Source organism: Cibotium barometz, chromosome 41 (genome assembly GCF_041138505.1).
Source record: "Cibotium barometz isolate CiBa-2024 chromosome 41, ASM4113850v1, whole genome shotgun sequence".
NCBI classification, from domain to species: domain Eukaryota; kingdom Viridiplantae; phylum Streptophyta; class Polypodiopsida; order Cyatheales; family Cibotiaceae; genus Cibotium; species Cibotium barometz.
Window position 1 is genome coordinate 31,160,453 of NC_141086.1, and position 11,385 is coordinate 31,171,837.

Below are 11,385 nucleotides of genomic sequence, written 5' to 3' on the forward strand. Positions count from 1 at the left end.
AATTTACTACTAGCTAGCTTATAACCCCACCCTTCTCTCCAAAGAAGCTGAGACATAGGAATCTCTTAGCCTTCCCTCTTTCCAAGGCCCTATCTAGGAATTCAATTTTGGCACTATAGAGGAGCCTCGTCCCATTTCGATAGCCTCTTGGTTGGGGGACCACCCCACCCTATTGGGAGCAAGCCGTCGCCTTCTTCCAATCTTATAAGGATGTCTTTGCCTGTACATACAAGGACTTGGAAGGTGTTCTAGTCGATATTGGTGTTCACACCATACCACTCTAGGAAGGAACTCAACCCGTTCCTAGGTAGGCCTACAAGCTCAACCCAAAGTATGCAATATTAAGAAGCCAGAGTATGGCAAGCTTGAAAGAGTGAGCGCTATGGCTAGCCTCAGAGTAGAGCAAGAGAGGGAGAGAGAGAACGTGTAGGAGTAGCTTCTGGATAGCGCCCTACCTTTTACATGACTACCCCTTAAATGGGTGTTTCTAGATTCTTTTATAAACACCCCATTCACACGTCGTGCCTCTGATCCAGGTGTTTCCCACGTTACTTCAATTAATGTCACATTTTCCTTCCCCTTAAGAAATGTTTTTGTCCTTGAAGACATCATTGTTTGGAAGGTTCTAAAACAAAATTGGGAAACCGCTTCTTAATGGTGCTTACTCTCTCCCATGTAGAACTCTCTTTTGAACAATCTTTCCACGTAACTAAACATGCTTTATAGATTGTATGTCTAGTTCTCTTTTCACGAATGTCTAGTATCTTTTGTGGCTCATGTGGAAGTGATTGTGTATCAATGAGTTTGACTATCTGATCATCTTGTACAAGATTGTAGATTGTATGTCTAGTTCTCTTTTCACGAATGTCTAGTATCTTTTGTGGCTCATGTGGAAGTGATTGTGTATCAATGAGTTCGACTATCTGATCATCTTGTACAAGATTATCAAATTCACCTAGTCTCTTTTTGAGCCCGCTTACATGGAATACTGGATGTACTCCACTTGTTTCTGGTAATTGGAGTTTGTAAGCCATATCTCCTAACCTCCTAAGTACTGTGAAAGGTCCGCAATACCTAGGTGATAACTTTGGACATGGTCCGGTCTTCATGGTCTCAGATTGTGTAGGTACTCTTAAATAGACTTGTTCTCCTTCCTCAGAGGTAAGAGGTCTCCAATGAGGATCAGTATAGGCACTAGCTCGATCTTGAGCTTTCCTAATACTACTTTTAGCAAGACTAAGCATTTCATTCATATCCTGTAGATAATCTTTAGCTGCCTATACCTTCTCCTTTTGCAATCCTACTACATAGGGAGCTCTAGGCTGAAACCCATACATCAACATGAAAGCACTATATCCTGTGGAAGAGTGTTTGGCATTGTTATATGCAAACTCTACTATAGGTAAATACTCTTCCCAATTAGTTTGTTGTTTAGTAACATATACTCTTAGCATGTCTTCTAAGATTTGGCTAACCCTCTTAGTTTTCCCATCTGTCTGCGCTAAGCTTAGTATCTAATCTTGTAAACACAACTCTCTAAAAATGACTATTGAATTTCCTATCCCGTTCAGATACAATGGCTGTTGGTATGCAATATAATTGGTATAGGTTCTCAACAACCAATCTAGCCAATTCAAGAGTTTTTACAACAGATTTAGTTGGAATAAACCTAGCCATTTTGGTTAACCTATCCATAATTACCCAGACATTTTCAAATGCTATTGGTTGACCTTCTTGAGTTAAAACCGCACCTATAGCAAAATTGCTAGCATTAGTCTCAACCATAAAGGGTTTGTTAGGATCCACAATATATAAATTGGAGCCGTAGCTATTGCTACTTTTAGATTTTCCATGCTTTTCCTTTGTTTAGTTTCCATTCAAATGTTTTCCCTTTCCCTTTAAGCTGATCAGTCATGGGAAATATTATCTTGGCATAGTCACAAATAAATTTATGACTTAATCCTAAGAAGATCTGCAGTTCGTCTAAATTCCCAGGTTCAAGCCACTCCAGAATAGCCTTAACCTTTTCTAGATCCATGCTAATACCATCTCTAGAGATGATATGGCCAAGATATTTAATTGGATCCATGCTAATACCATCTCTAGAGATGATATGGCCAAGATATTTAACTTGGTCTGCAAAGGATTCACACTTGGATTCTTTGGCATAAAGGGAATTCTCTCGTAAAAATTGAAATACTTTTCTCAAATGTTCCAAATGTTCTTCTTTAGTTTTACTATATATGAGGATATCATTAAGAAATACAACTACAAACTTTCCTAGATAGGGCCGTAAAACACTATTCGTGAGTTTCATGAATGAGGATGGAGCATTGGGAAGTCCAAAGGGCATTACCAAAAATTCATAGTGCCCATACCTAGTTCTAAAAGGATGTTTTTGAAATATTCTCAGTCTTAATTCTTACTTGATGATGGTTGGATCTCAAATCAATCTTTTGTAAAGCAACGAGCCCCTTGAATTTGATCAAAAAGATCTTCCATTCTTGACATAGGAAACTTGTTCTTTACTATAAGATTATTTAGTGCTCTATAATCGACATAAAGTCACATAGAACCGTCTTTTTTCTTCACCAAAAATTGGCAAAGCCCATGGTTAATTGCTAGGTTTAATAAAACCTTTATCTATATAGTCTTTCATTTGCCTTTCTACCTCTATGTGTTGTGCTTCACTGAATCTATAAGGTGGTTTACAGACAGGTCTAGCATCTTTAACCATTTCCATTGATGATCAATTTCACCTCTCTCAGGTGGTAAACCACTAGGTAAATCAGCACGAAAAACATTTTTAAACTCAGCACAAGCAATTCTTTTAATTCTTGTTTACTTTTATCATCACTACTCACATAACCACTCTCTACCTATAGGACTAGATCTGCTCGATCCATATTCATGATTTGGAAATCAAGATTATCTTTATAGTCTTGGATTTCAATTTCCAAATTGGATACCATAGTATCCCATATTTTCTTGTCCTCTCCTTGCATCATGGAAACAACATATTGACGAGCACTAGTAAGTTGGGGAAGCTTAAGCTTCTTGACAAGGGTGCAATTCACAAAATTGTGAGTGGCTGAGTCATCTATCATGACCCTAGCCCTTTTACCTTTAACAAACTCATGCATCTTAACTAATTCATGCGGACCAAAGGTAGATTTCCACATGGCAAATGACACACAACACTGATGTGTGATGTCCTCATGTAACACCTCAAACGATTTATACTTTTCATTTCTTATAATTGAAAGTGTTTACGCAACATGGATTTGGTTTTCTTTGTTTCCCTTATCCTTATTATCTTACCCTTTTTTCTTTTTCCTAGGACAATTCCATGCAAAATGATTGGGTGAGAGACATGCGAAACATAAATTTTCTTTTTTGGGCTTTTCAATGTCCTCTTGATTGAGTCCAGGGCCTTTAACAAATTTCTTCTTGAAAGGTTGTTTTCTTCCTTTGTTAAATGGCAGTTTTCTTTTATTCTTAAAGAAAGGTCTAGAGGTACTAGGATCTCTAGTTTTAGGGTCTGTCTCAGTGGGGTTAATAGTACCACCCAAGCGTGTGTGGTCCTTATAGATTTGGGCGAACTTAATCACCTCCTCTAGAGTCTTAGGTGCACTACGTTTCACTTCTATTTTAAAAATTTTATCCAACCCCCTTATAAAACCCCTAGTCTTTTGAAAGTTATCGATCCTTGCAATTTGAGGATTATTTTGCGGTAATCCATAATATAGGTGATCAAAGGTCTTTCCTTTTGCACAATCTTATCCCAATCCTCCCAATTTCTCTCAAGTTCATTTTTGGGAAGGAATTCTTTCAGAAAGATGGTTTCGAATTGAGCCCAATCCCCTGGAATACTCTCAGTTTCCTTGAGGCTCATCCACCATTTATAGGCTTTTGGCCCTAGTGATAAACTAGGCTCACTTCATTGCTACTTAGGTGGAGTATTTTTAAGTCTATGAAGGTCCTGCCATTTTCGTAAGAAGGTATAGACATAATCTTTATTTCTGTCTTTTTCCTCACCATTAAATTGTGGCGGTTTCATGTCTTTTAGAACAAGATTTTTCCTTATTCTCGTTACTTTTGGGGCTGTTTCTTGTGAGGGCGTAGTTCTTTCTTTAGTAACCATACCAACATCTTTCGATGTAGAAGATTTTCCCTTATTCTCGTTACTTTTGGGGCTGTTTCTTGTGAGGGCGTAGTTCTTTCTTTAGTAACCATACCAACATCTTTCGATGTAGAGGGCATGTTTGAGTCAATTGTTCTCGAAGCTTGAGCCAATTTCTCCTTTCCCTTGTCAACTAACTTAGTTAGCTAGAGTTTCATATTATCAAGGGCGTCAAAGAAAGAACGAATGTAAATTTCTAAAATGTCTACCCGATTTTCTAAGAGCTCATGCTGTTGGCAGGTAGGTCCCTCTTCTTCTTCCCATTACCATTCATTTTCTTGTTCTAAAGTGTTTGTCTTAGTCATGATTTGATCCTCGTTTGTGTTGTTTGTGGTGTAAGTGTTTCCCTCTACGAGATTTTCTATGCTATCTTTTTCCATGATTTTTTTTCTCACTGGACATTGAAAAAGCAAAGCAAAACAAGCACCCATTGGATGCTCAACTTCCATGTCCATACAAATGCAAGCCTCACTGTTGTGGGCATGGTTTGAATTGTTGTGGGCAAGGTCCTCACTCAACCTAGTGTGGAATACAAGATGAACATACCAATATACTATGCTAGCCGCCTCCTCACACCCACTAACAAAACTACACCACTGATTGGGAAGGCTTGGCCATAGTCTATGCTTGCCAAAAGTTCCAACACTATCGCTTGGCTTGCCAAAAGTTCTAACACTATCTCTCGGGCTCCCACTTTGTCGTCATCTTAGATCACCATGCTCTCAAATATCTTCTCAACAAACCCTAGGTGGTGGGTCGTGTCTAGCGAAGGTTGCTACTCTTCCGAGAATTCATTTTTTTTGAGATTCTCCTTCAATTGGGCAAACATCACGTCATGACGGACCACCTCTGTTGCATCAACACTTGGGAGCCTGCACAACAACACGTATTGAGGATGACCTTGCTGATAGTGTTCTTTTTAAAGTTGATGTTGCCCTGGATTGGTATGGGGAAGTACGTGCGTTTCTTTTCATAGGCCAATTTCTAGTTGGCGCTAGCCCCAAAGATAAGCGCCGGCTTTTGGTGAACAGCCTTCCAAATCATAGCTATCCAACTCTATAAAGCTGGTCATGATGGGGTTTTGCGAAGATGCATCGTGCCTCACTTGGTCGAAGATGCCCTCCTGGTGGTGGTGGCTATCCTGGCCACATCTTGGGCGCCCTCCTGGTGGCTATCCTGGCCACATCTTGGGCGCCCTCCTGGTGGCTATCCTGGCCACATCTTAGGCGCCCTCTTGTTCGAGCATGGATTGTGGTGACCAACAATGTTTAAAGATTCCATTGAGTTTGCCATATCTTGTGATACTTGCCAATGGTGTAGGCCTAAACCCACCTCCAATGCTAAAAAAGCCTAGGCTTCAACTTTAAAGTAAGTAGCTAGAGGTGCAAGCCCCTCTCTCCTCTCTTGTTGACTCACCCCTTCTCCTAACAACTTGCTCCCTTCTCCACTTGACGATTTGCCCCCCCCCTCTTTTTCAACTCGCCTCCCTCTCGCCTCCCCTCCCACTTCCTATTTGCCCTCTCGCCGTCGCCTCGCCTCTCGCCTTCCTTCCCACTTCCTATTCGCCCCCCCTCCCTATCACATCTCCAGCTCACCCTCTCCCCTCTGTTCAACTTGCCCACTTTTCTCTTCTATCTCATGTCGCTCCTTTAACGACTCACCCTTCCCTCCCTTTGTGTGACTCACCCTTGTTAGGAAACTGCTCGCCTTCCTGACTCACCCTTCTCTCATCTGACACTTTCCCCACTTGACCTCTACATCTGAGTTGCCCCCCTCTTTGCCGTCCGAGTCACCACCTCTCCCTTTGTGTGACTCACCCTTGTTAGGAAACTGCTCGCCTTCCTGACTCACCCTTCTCTCATCTGACACTTTCCCCACTTGACCTCTATACCTGAGTTGCCCCCCTCTTTGCCGTCCGAGTCACCACCTCTCCCTTTGTCCCACTCGCCTCCCCTCCCTCACCCTCCCTCTGGCTCCCCTCCCCTGCTCGCCTTCCCCTTTCCCTCCGCCTCCCTCCTGTGCCTCGCCTCCCCTCTCCCTCTTGCTCGCCTCACCCTCCGACTTGCCTACCTTTTGAGTTGAACATAAAAAAAGGTAAAAAAGTGAAATTCGCTTTTCAAACTTCCATGTGCTGTGACCATAAGGTGCATCGGACATGACATAATGGTTGATGGTGAAAACCACAAGGACATCTGACATTTCTCTATTTTTAAGGTTATGAGTTGTACTAAGAGATTTAGGCAAAGATATGACAAATATATCCATGTCACATGGATCTGGAATCCCAACTCTCTCATTGGTCAGGCTATTATTTTTTTTATTCACTCCTTAAAGGAAAAAATGGAGAGTTCATATTTCACCTAATGCACCCCATGGCTATTGATCGCAAACTATTTTTCTCTCTTTTATATTCGAACAAACTAATGGCCACTTTCAACACTGAAGGTATATCTTTGATCCACTTTCGTACCAAGAGTGTTATTTGGGAAACGGGGGAAGGGCACATTCCCTTATGTTTATAAAATTTTGGGGTGGACTGTGCAAACAAGCACAAAATCCGTATGACTTGAACAACGACGTGTAACTTAGATTCAGATGTGCTAACCAATTTGTAACTATCCTTTTGCGAGGTACTTTAAGATCTCCATCGATCATAAGCGTAGGCGTGTGGTTCATTGATAGAAGATGTGCCTTTAGCACCCTTTTCAAGTATGTTTACAAATTCATGTTCGTTCGATCACTTCAAGATATTTATAAGTAAAACTGCATGGTTGTATGTTTGTTAATTTTGAACTTTGCCTTTGAGATATGTCAATCAAAACCGTTAAACATTTGCTATAGGTAACATGGCAAATCGAAACTTGGGAAAGACATGCCTAGGAAGAAGACGTCCTGCAGAAATTAGAACTTCGAGGAAAAGAAAACAATTGATGATGCCAAAATCGTCAAACATTTGCTATAGGTAACATGGCAAATCGAAACTTGGGAAAGACATGCCTAGGAAGAAGACGTCTTGCAAAAATTAGGACTTCGAGGAAAAGAAAACAATTGATGATGCCAAAATCGTCAAACATTTGCTATAGGTAACATGGCAAATCGAAACTTGGGAAAGACATGCCAATCAGAAGACGTCTTGCAGAAATTAGGACTTCGAGAAAAAGAAAACAATTGATGATGCCAAAATCGTCAAACATTTGCTGTAGGTAACATGGCAAATCGAAACTTGGGAAAGACATGCCTAGGAAGAAGAAGTCCTGCAGAAATTAGGACTTCGAGGAAAAGAAAACAATTGATGATGCCAAACACTTCCACGTGATACAATGTGGAGATGTTATATGAGCAATAGCGTTCTGAGTGTCTTGACCAAGCATCCTATTATAATATATTGTAGAATCTTGTTTTTGGTACTCGATTAAATAATATAATAGAATATTTGTAGACCAGATCTGAGTTTGACACAGGGGGTTTTTTCTTCTCCACTTCTTCGTTCTTCCACCTCCATTGTGCCTCCATTGTGCCCGCCGTCCTCCCCCCGCCCGCCCTCCCCCGCCCTCTTACCTGTAGACGCAAGGTATGGAGAAATCGTGGGCTTCATTTGGGGCCGTCCTCGCCTTCCTTGCCTTTGCACAGAGCTTGGTCAATACCTTCCTGCCGTATGAGCTCCAGGGCGCCCTCCGCCGCGTGAGCCGCAGGCTTTTCAGCTTCTTCTTCAACTATGTGGACTTCAAGATTGATGAGTATGATGGTGCAACCATCAATGAGCTCTTCTCTGCAGTCCAGCTCCACCTTAGCGAGTCAGCTGAGAAGAATGCCCGTAGTGTGAACCTTGCCCTACCCAAGAATGCCTCTGCCCTTACGTACAGCCTTGCCCAGAATGAGCGCATAAAAGACACATTCCAAGGTGCCCATGTCTGGTGGGATTTCCGGGCATCCGATCGCAAGCAGCCCTCTCTCCCATGGCAGAACATCCCTGATGAAAAGCGCTCTCTGCACCTCAGAGTTCACAAAAAAGACAGGGAGAAAATTCTCTCTGCCTATGTGCAGCACATCCTTGAGCATGCCAAGGACCTCAAAATCAAGCGCAGAGATCGGCTGCTCTACACCAACATGACAGACGACAACTCATGGGAGAGGCGTGGCAAGGTATGGCAGAAAGTCCCTTTCAAGCATCCTTCCACCTTTGAGACGCTCGCCCTCGACCCGGAGACGAAGAAGAAGATAATGGATGACCTGACTGATTTTGCTGGGGGTGAGGAGTTCTACAAAAGGACAGGGAGAGCTTGGAAGAGGGGCTATTTACTCTATGGACCACCTGGCACTGGCAAGTCTAGCATGATTGCTGCCATGGCTAACCTCCTCCAGTATGATGTGTATGACCTCGAGCTCACAGAGGTGAAGTCCAACGCTGCATTGAGGAATCTTCTTCTCAACACGAGCAACAAATCGATTATTGTCATTGAGGATATTGATTGCTCGTTGGATCTCTCTACGAGGAAGAAGAAGCCCAAAGAGGAAGAGAAGCCTTCTAACCCTAAGACTAGCTCCTCAGAGAATGATGAGAAGAAGATTACCCTCTCTGGCCTGCTCAACTTCACGGATGGGCTGTGGTCATGCTGTGGGACTGAGCGCATCTTTGTGTTCACCACCAACCACATAGAGAAGTTGGATCCTGCATTGATGCGGTCAGGCAGGATGGACATGCACATCCACCTCTCCTACTGCACGTTTGAGGCATTCAAGGTCTTGGCTAAGAACTATTTGGGCATTGAGGAACATGACATGTTCAAGGAGGTTCAGGCAGTCATGGAGGAGGAGGGGGTGGAGGTGACACCTGCTGATGTGAGTGAGGTGATGACGAGGGAGAAGCGGGATGTGGAGGAAGCGCTGAGATGCTTGCTGAGGAAGTTGCAGGAAAGTAAAGCCAAGAGGAAAGAAAAGATAGAGGAGGATGAAAATGAGGATGACAAGGAGCAAGAGGCAGAGGAGAAGAAAGAGGATGAAGTGGCAAAGGTGGAGTCAGAACCACCAGAGAAAGCCAAGGTTGACACTTAACCTTCTTATTTGTCATCATGTACAAGCATCCATATGATTCATTTGAAATGTTTATATATGGACAATGGAAGAAGATGCAGAAATGCACAAAAAAAGAGTTGGGTCACATGCATCACATTCTCTCAGGGTGTTGTCCTGACCTCTGTACACATCACTGGATGACTTTGAAGAAGAAATAATGGGAAGGTGGGTAGTTAAGGGAGTGAAGGCATGTTATCGACATCTCGGCGCTATTGCAGATGCTCTAAGCATAGATGTTCTCCATTCAAAGGCCATTTTAGCCATCTCCATCTCTTAGTTGCCCTAGTACCAATGGTGTCTCTTAAACTCTAGAATTCAAGCAATAAAAAGGAAAAGTTCCTGATTTTTTTGGCAAGCCAACTTTTACCAACACTTTCATCATAATTATTAAGAATCTGTTGTCCATTATAAACGTCCAAACCAGTTAGTGCAGGCATTAAAAATTGTCTCTTCACAGGCAGATTCAAGTGGCATTAATTGTCTCTTCACAGGCAGATTCAAGTGCCTTGCACATGTACTCTGACATGCTCCACTTTGTACTTTGACATGCTCCACAATGTCCATGGGGGTAACATCCTACTGGTGGTTGGCCATTCTCACAGGGAAGTTTGCAGGACTCTGCCTATCCTTGGAAGGTTCCACTGTGGACACCTCAAGCATAGGGGGAGCAGGCTGAAAGTCCTGAACAACTTGTAGGATTGCACGATCTATCACATTGTATGGAAGTGGGGAAGACTCCTCTACATCCTGGCTTTTTGGTGGAGGCATGTTCTGGTAGTCCTAAGGCCGTCCTTTGAGACGAGTGATTGCTCCAGCACTGGGATGAACCTCCTTTGGACTCTCCTTGTTGGGACAACCAGCATATGGGAGAACGTTGGGTGCTGGGGGTTGGGGCGAGCCATGGAAGTTGAAGGAGTAGCCTCAGGCTCACCTACTGACAGAGACAGGAAATGCAAAATTTGATGGGGGTGGTGCAGCAGAGGTACTAGCTTTCTATCTTGGATAGTCCTTGGTATAGTGATCTTTCACCTCTGGGCAGAACCTAGAGGCAGAACATTCATGGAGGTAAGCCTTCTGGCAAGGGATGCTGGCTCTAGAAGTGTCCATACTCCCCACACCTATAGCACATGATTGGGTGATTGCGGGGTGGAGGGGGGCGAGTAGGATGGTTGTCGGTAGGGGTAGCTACCATAGTGAGAGGTGGAATGCGAGAAGGGTGGTTCTGGGTAGGGGTAGCTACCATAGTGACAGGAGTTGCCGGAGGAGTTGGAATGCGAGTAGGATGGTTATGGATAGAGGTAGCTACCCTAGTGAGAGGAGTTGCCCAAGGACTAGGAATGAGAGGTTTTTGGAGAGAATGTGGAGGGGACCGCACCATAAGGGGTAGTATAATGATGTGACCAGTGGGGGTGGTAGGAGATTAAGGGTAGGGAACTATTGTTGTTAGTGCAGTTGGAAGAATCCCTTAAGATAATAACAATCCTTATCCTTATGTCAATTCCCATAGAAGGAGAAATATTTTTGCTTGGAACATTTTGAGCTGGCATGCCCAGGAGGCTGACACAGTGCACACCAGAGACCTTTCCTAGACTCTTGGTGAGATGTGATAACCTCAATCTCATTCTTAAGTCATCCAAAGTGCTTTCTTCCTTTTGAGACTTTTAGCTCAGCTTTAGTGCCTCTAGCTCAAGTTTAAGCTGAGCTACAGGGTCCTCCGAGGGTAGAATGGTAAGAGTTGAGGAACTCATATCATGTTCAAACACGGTACGTGTATTTTCCAGTTGGGAGGCCAGGTGCTGGAATTCCAGCAAGCTGGTTAGACTGGTCTAGTTTCGAAGGGAAGGCACTGGGAAGATGACTTGTAAGCTCTTGAGGCTTCTTGGAGCAAAAACGATGCCGTCTACTGCTATTTTCTCATGGCCTGCTGGCGAAAATCGCCACCTTCTTCTTGGTGCTCTCTTCAAACCCTAATCACACCATAACTAATATGCTTTGATTTCGTAAGTCTTTCTCATGTTAGAACATAGCCTGCCTACTATGCTTGTGATTAGTACTAGTTTTTGCTCAAATTAGGGAAAACGGGCTGCGATGATTTATTTAGGGTTTCATGATGAAATGTATGCATAGTT

General features: G+C 43.2%; 1 pseudogene across 1 annotated transcript; it reads left to right on the top strand.

The window, feature by feature from the left end:
• Positions 1 to 7,642: 7,642 nt before the first annotated feature.
• On the top strand, positions 7,643 to 9,611 carry LOC147614857 (AAA-ATPase At4g25835 pseudogene; annotated as a pseudogene). Its single transcript, XR_015262993.1, has one exon. The product of XR_015262993.1 is annotated as an AAA-ATPase At4g25835 pseudogene (transcript).
• Positions 9,612 to 11,385: the final 1,774 nt, after the last annotated feature.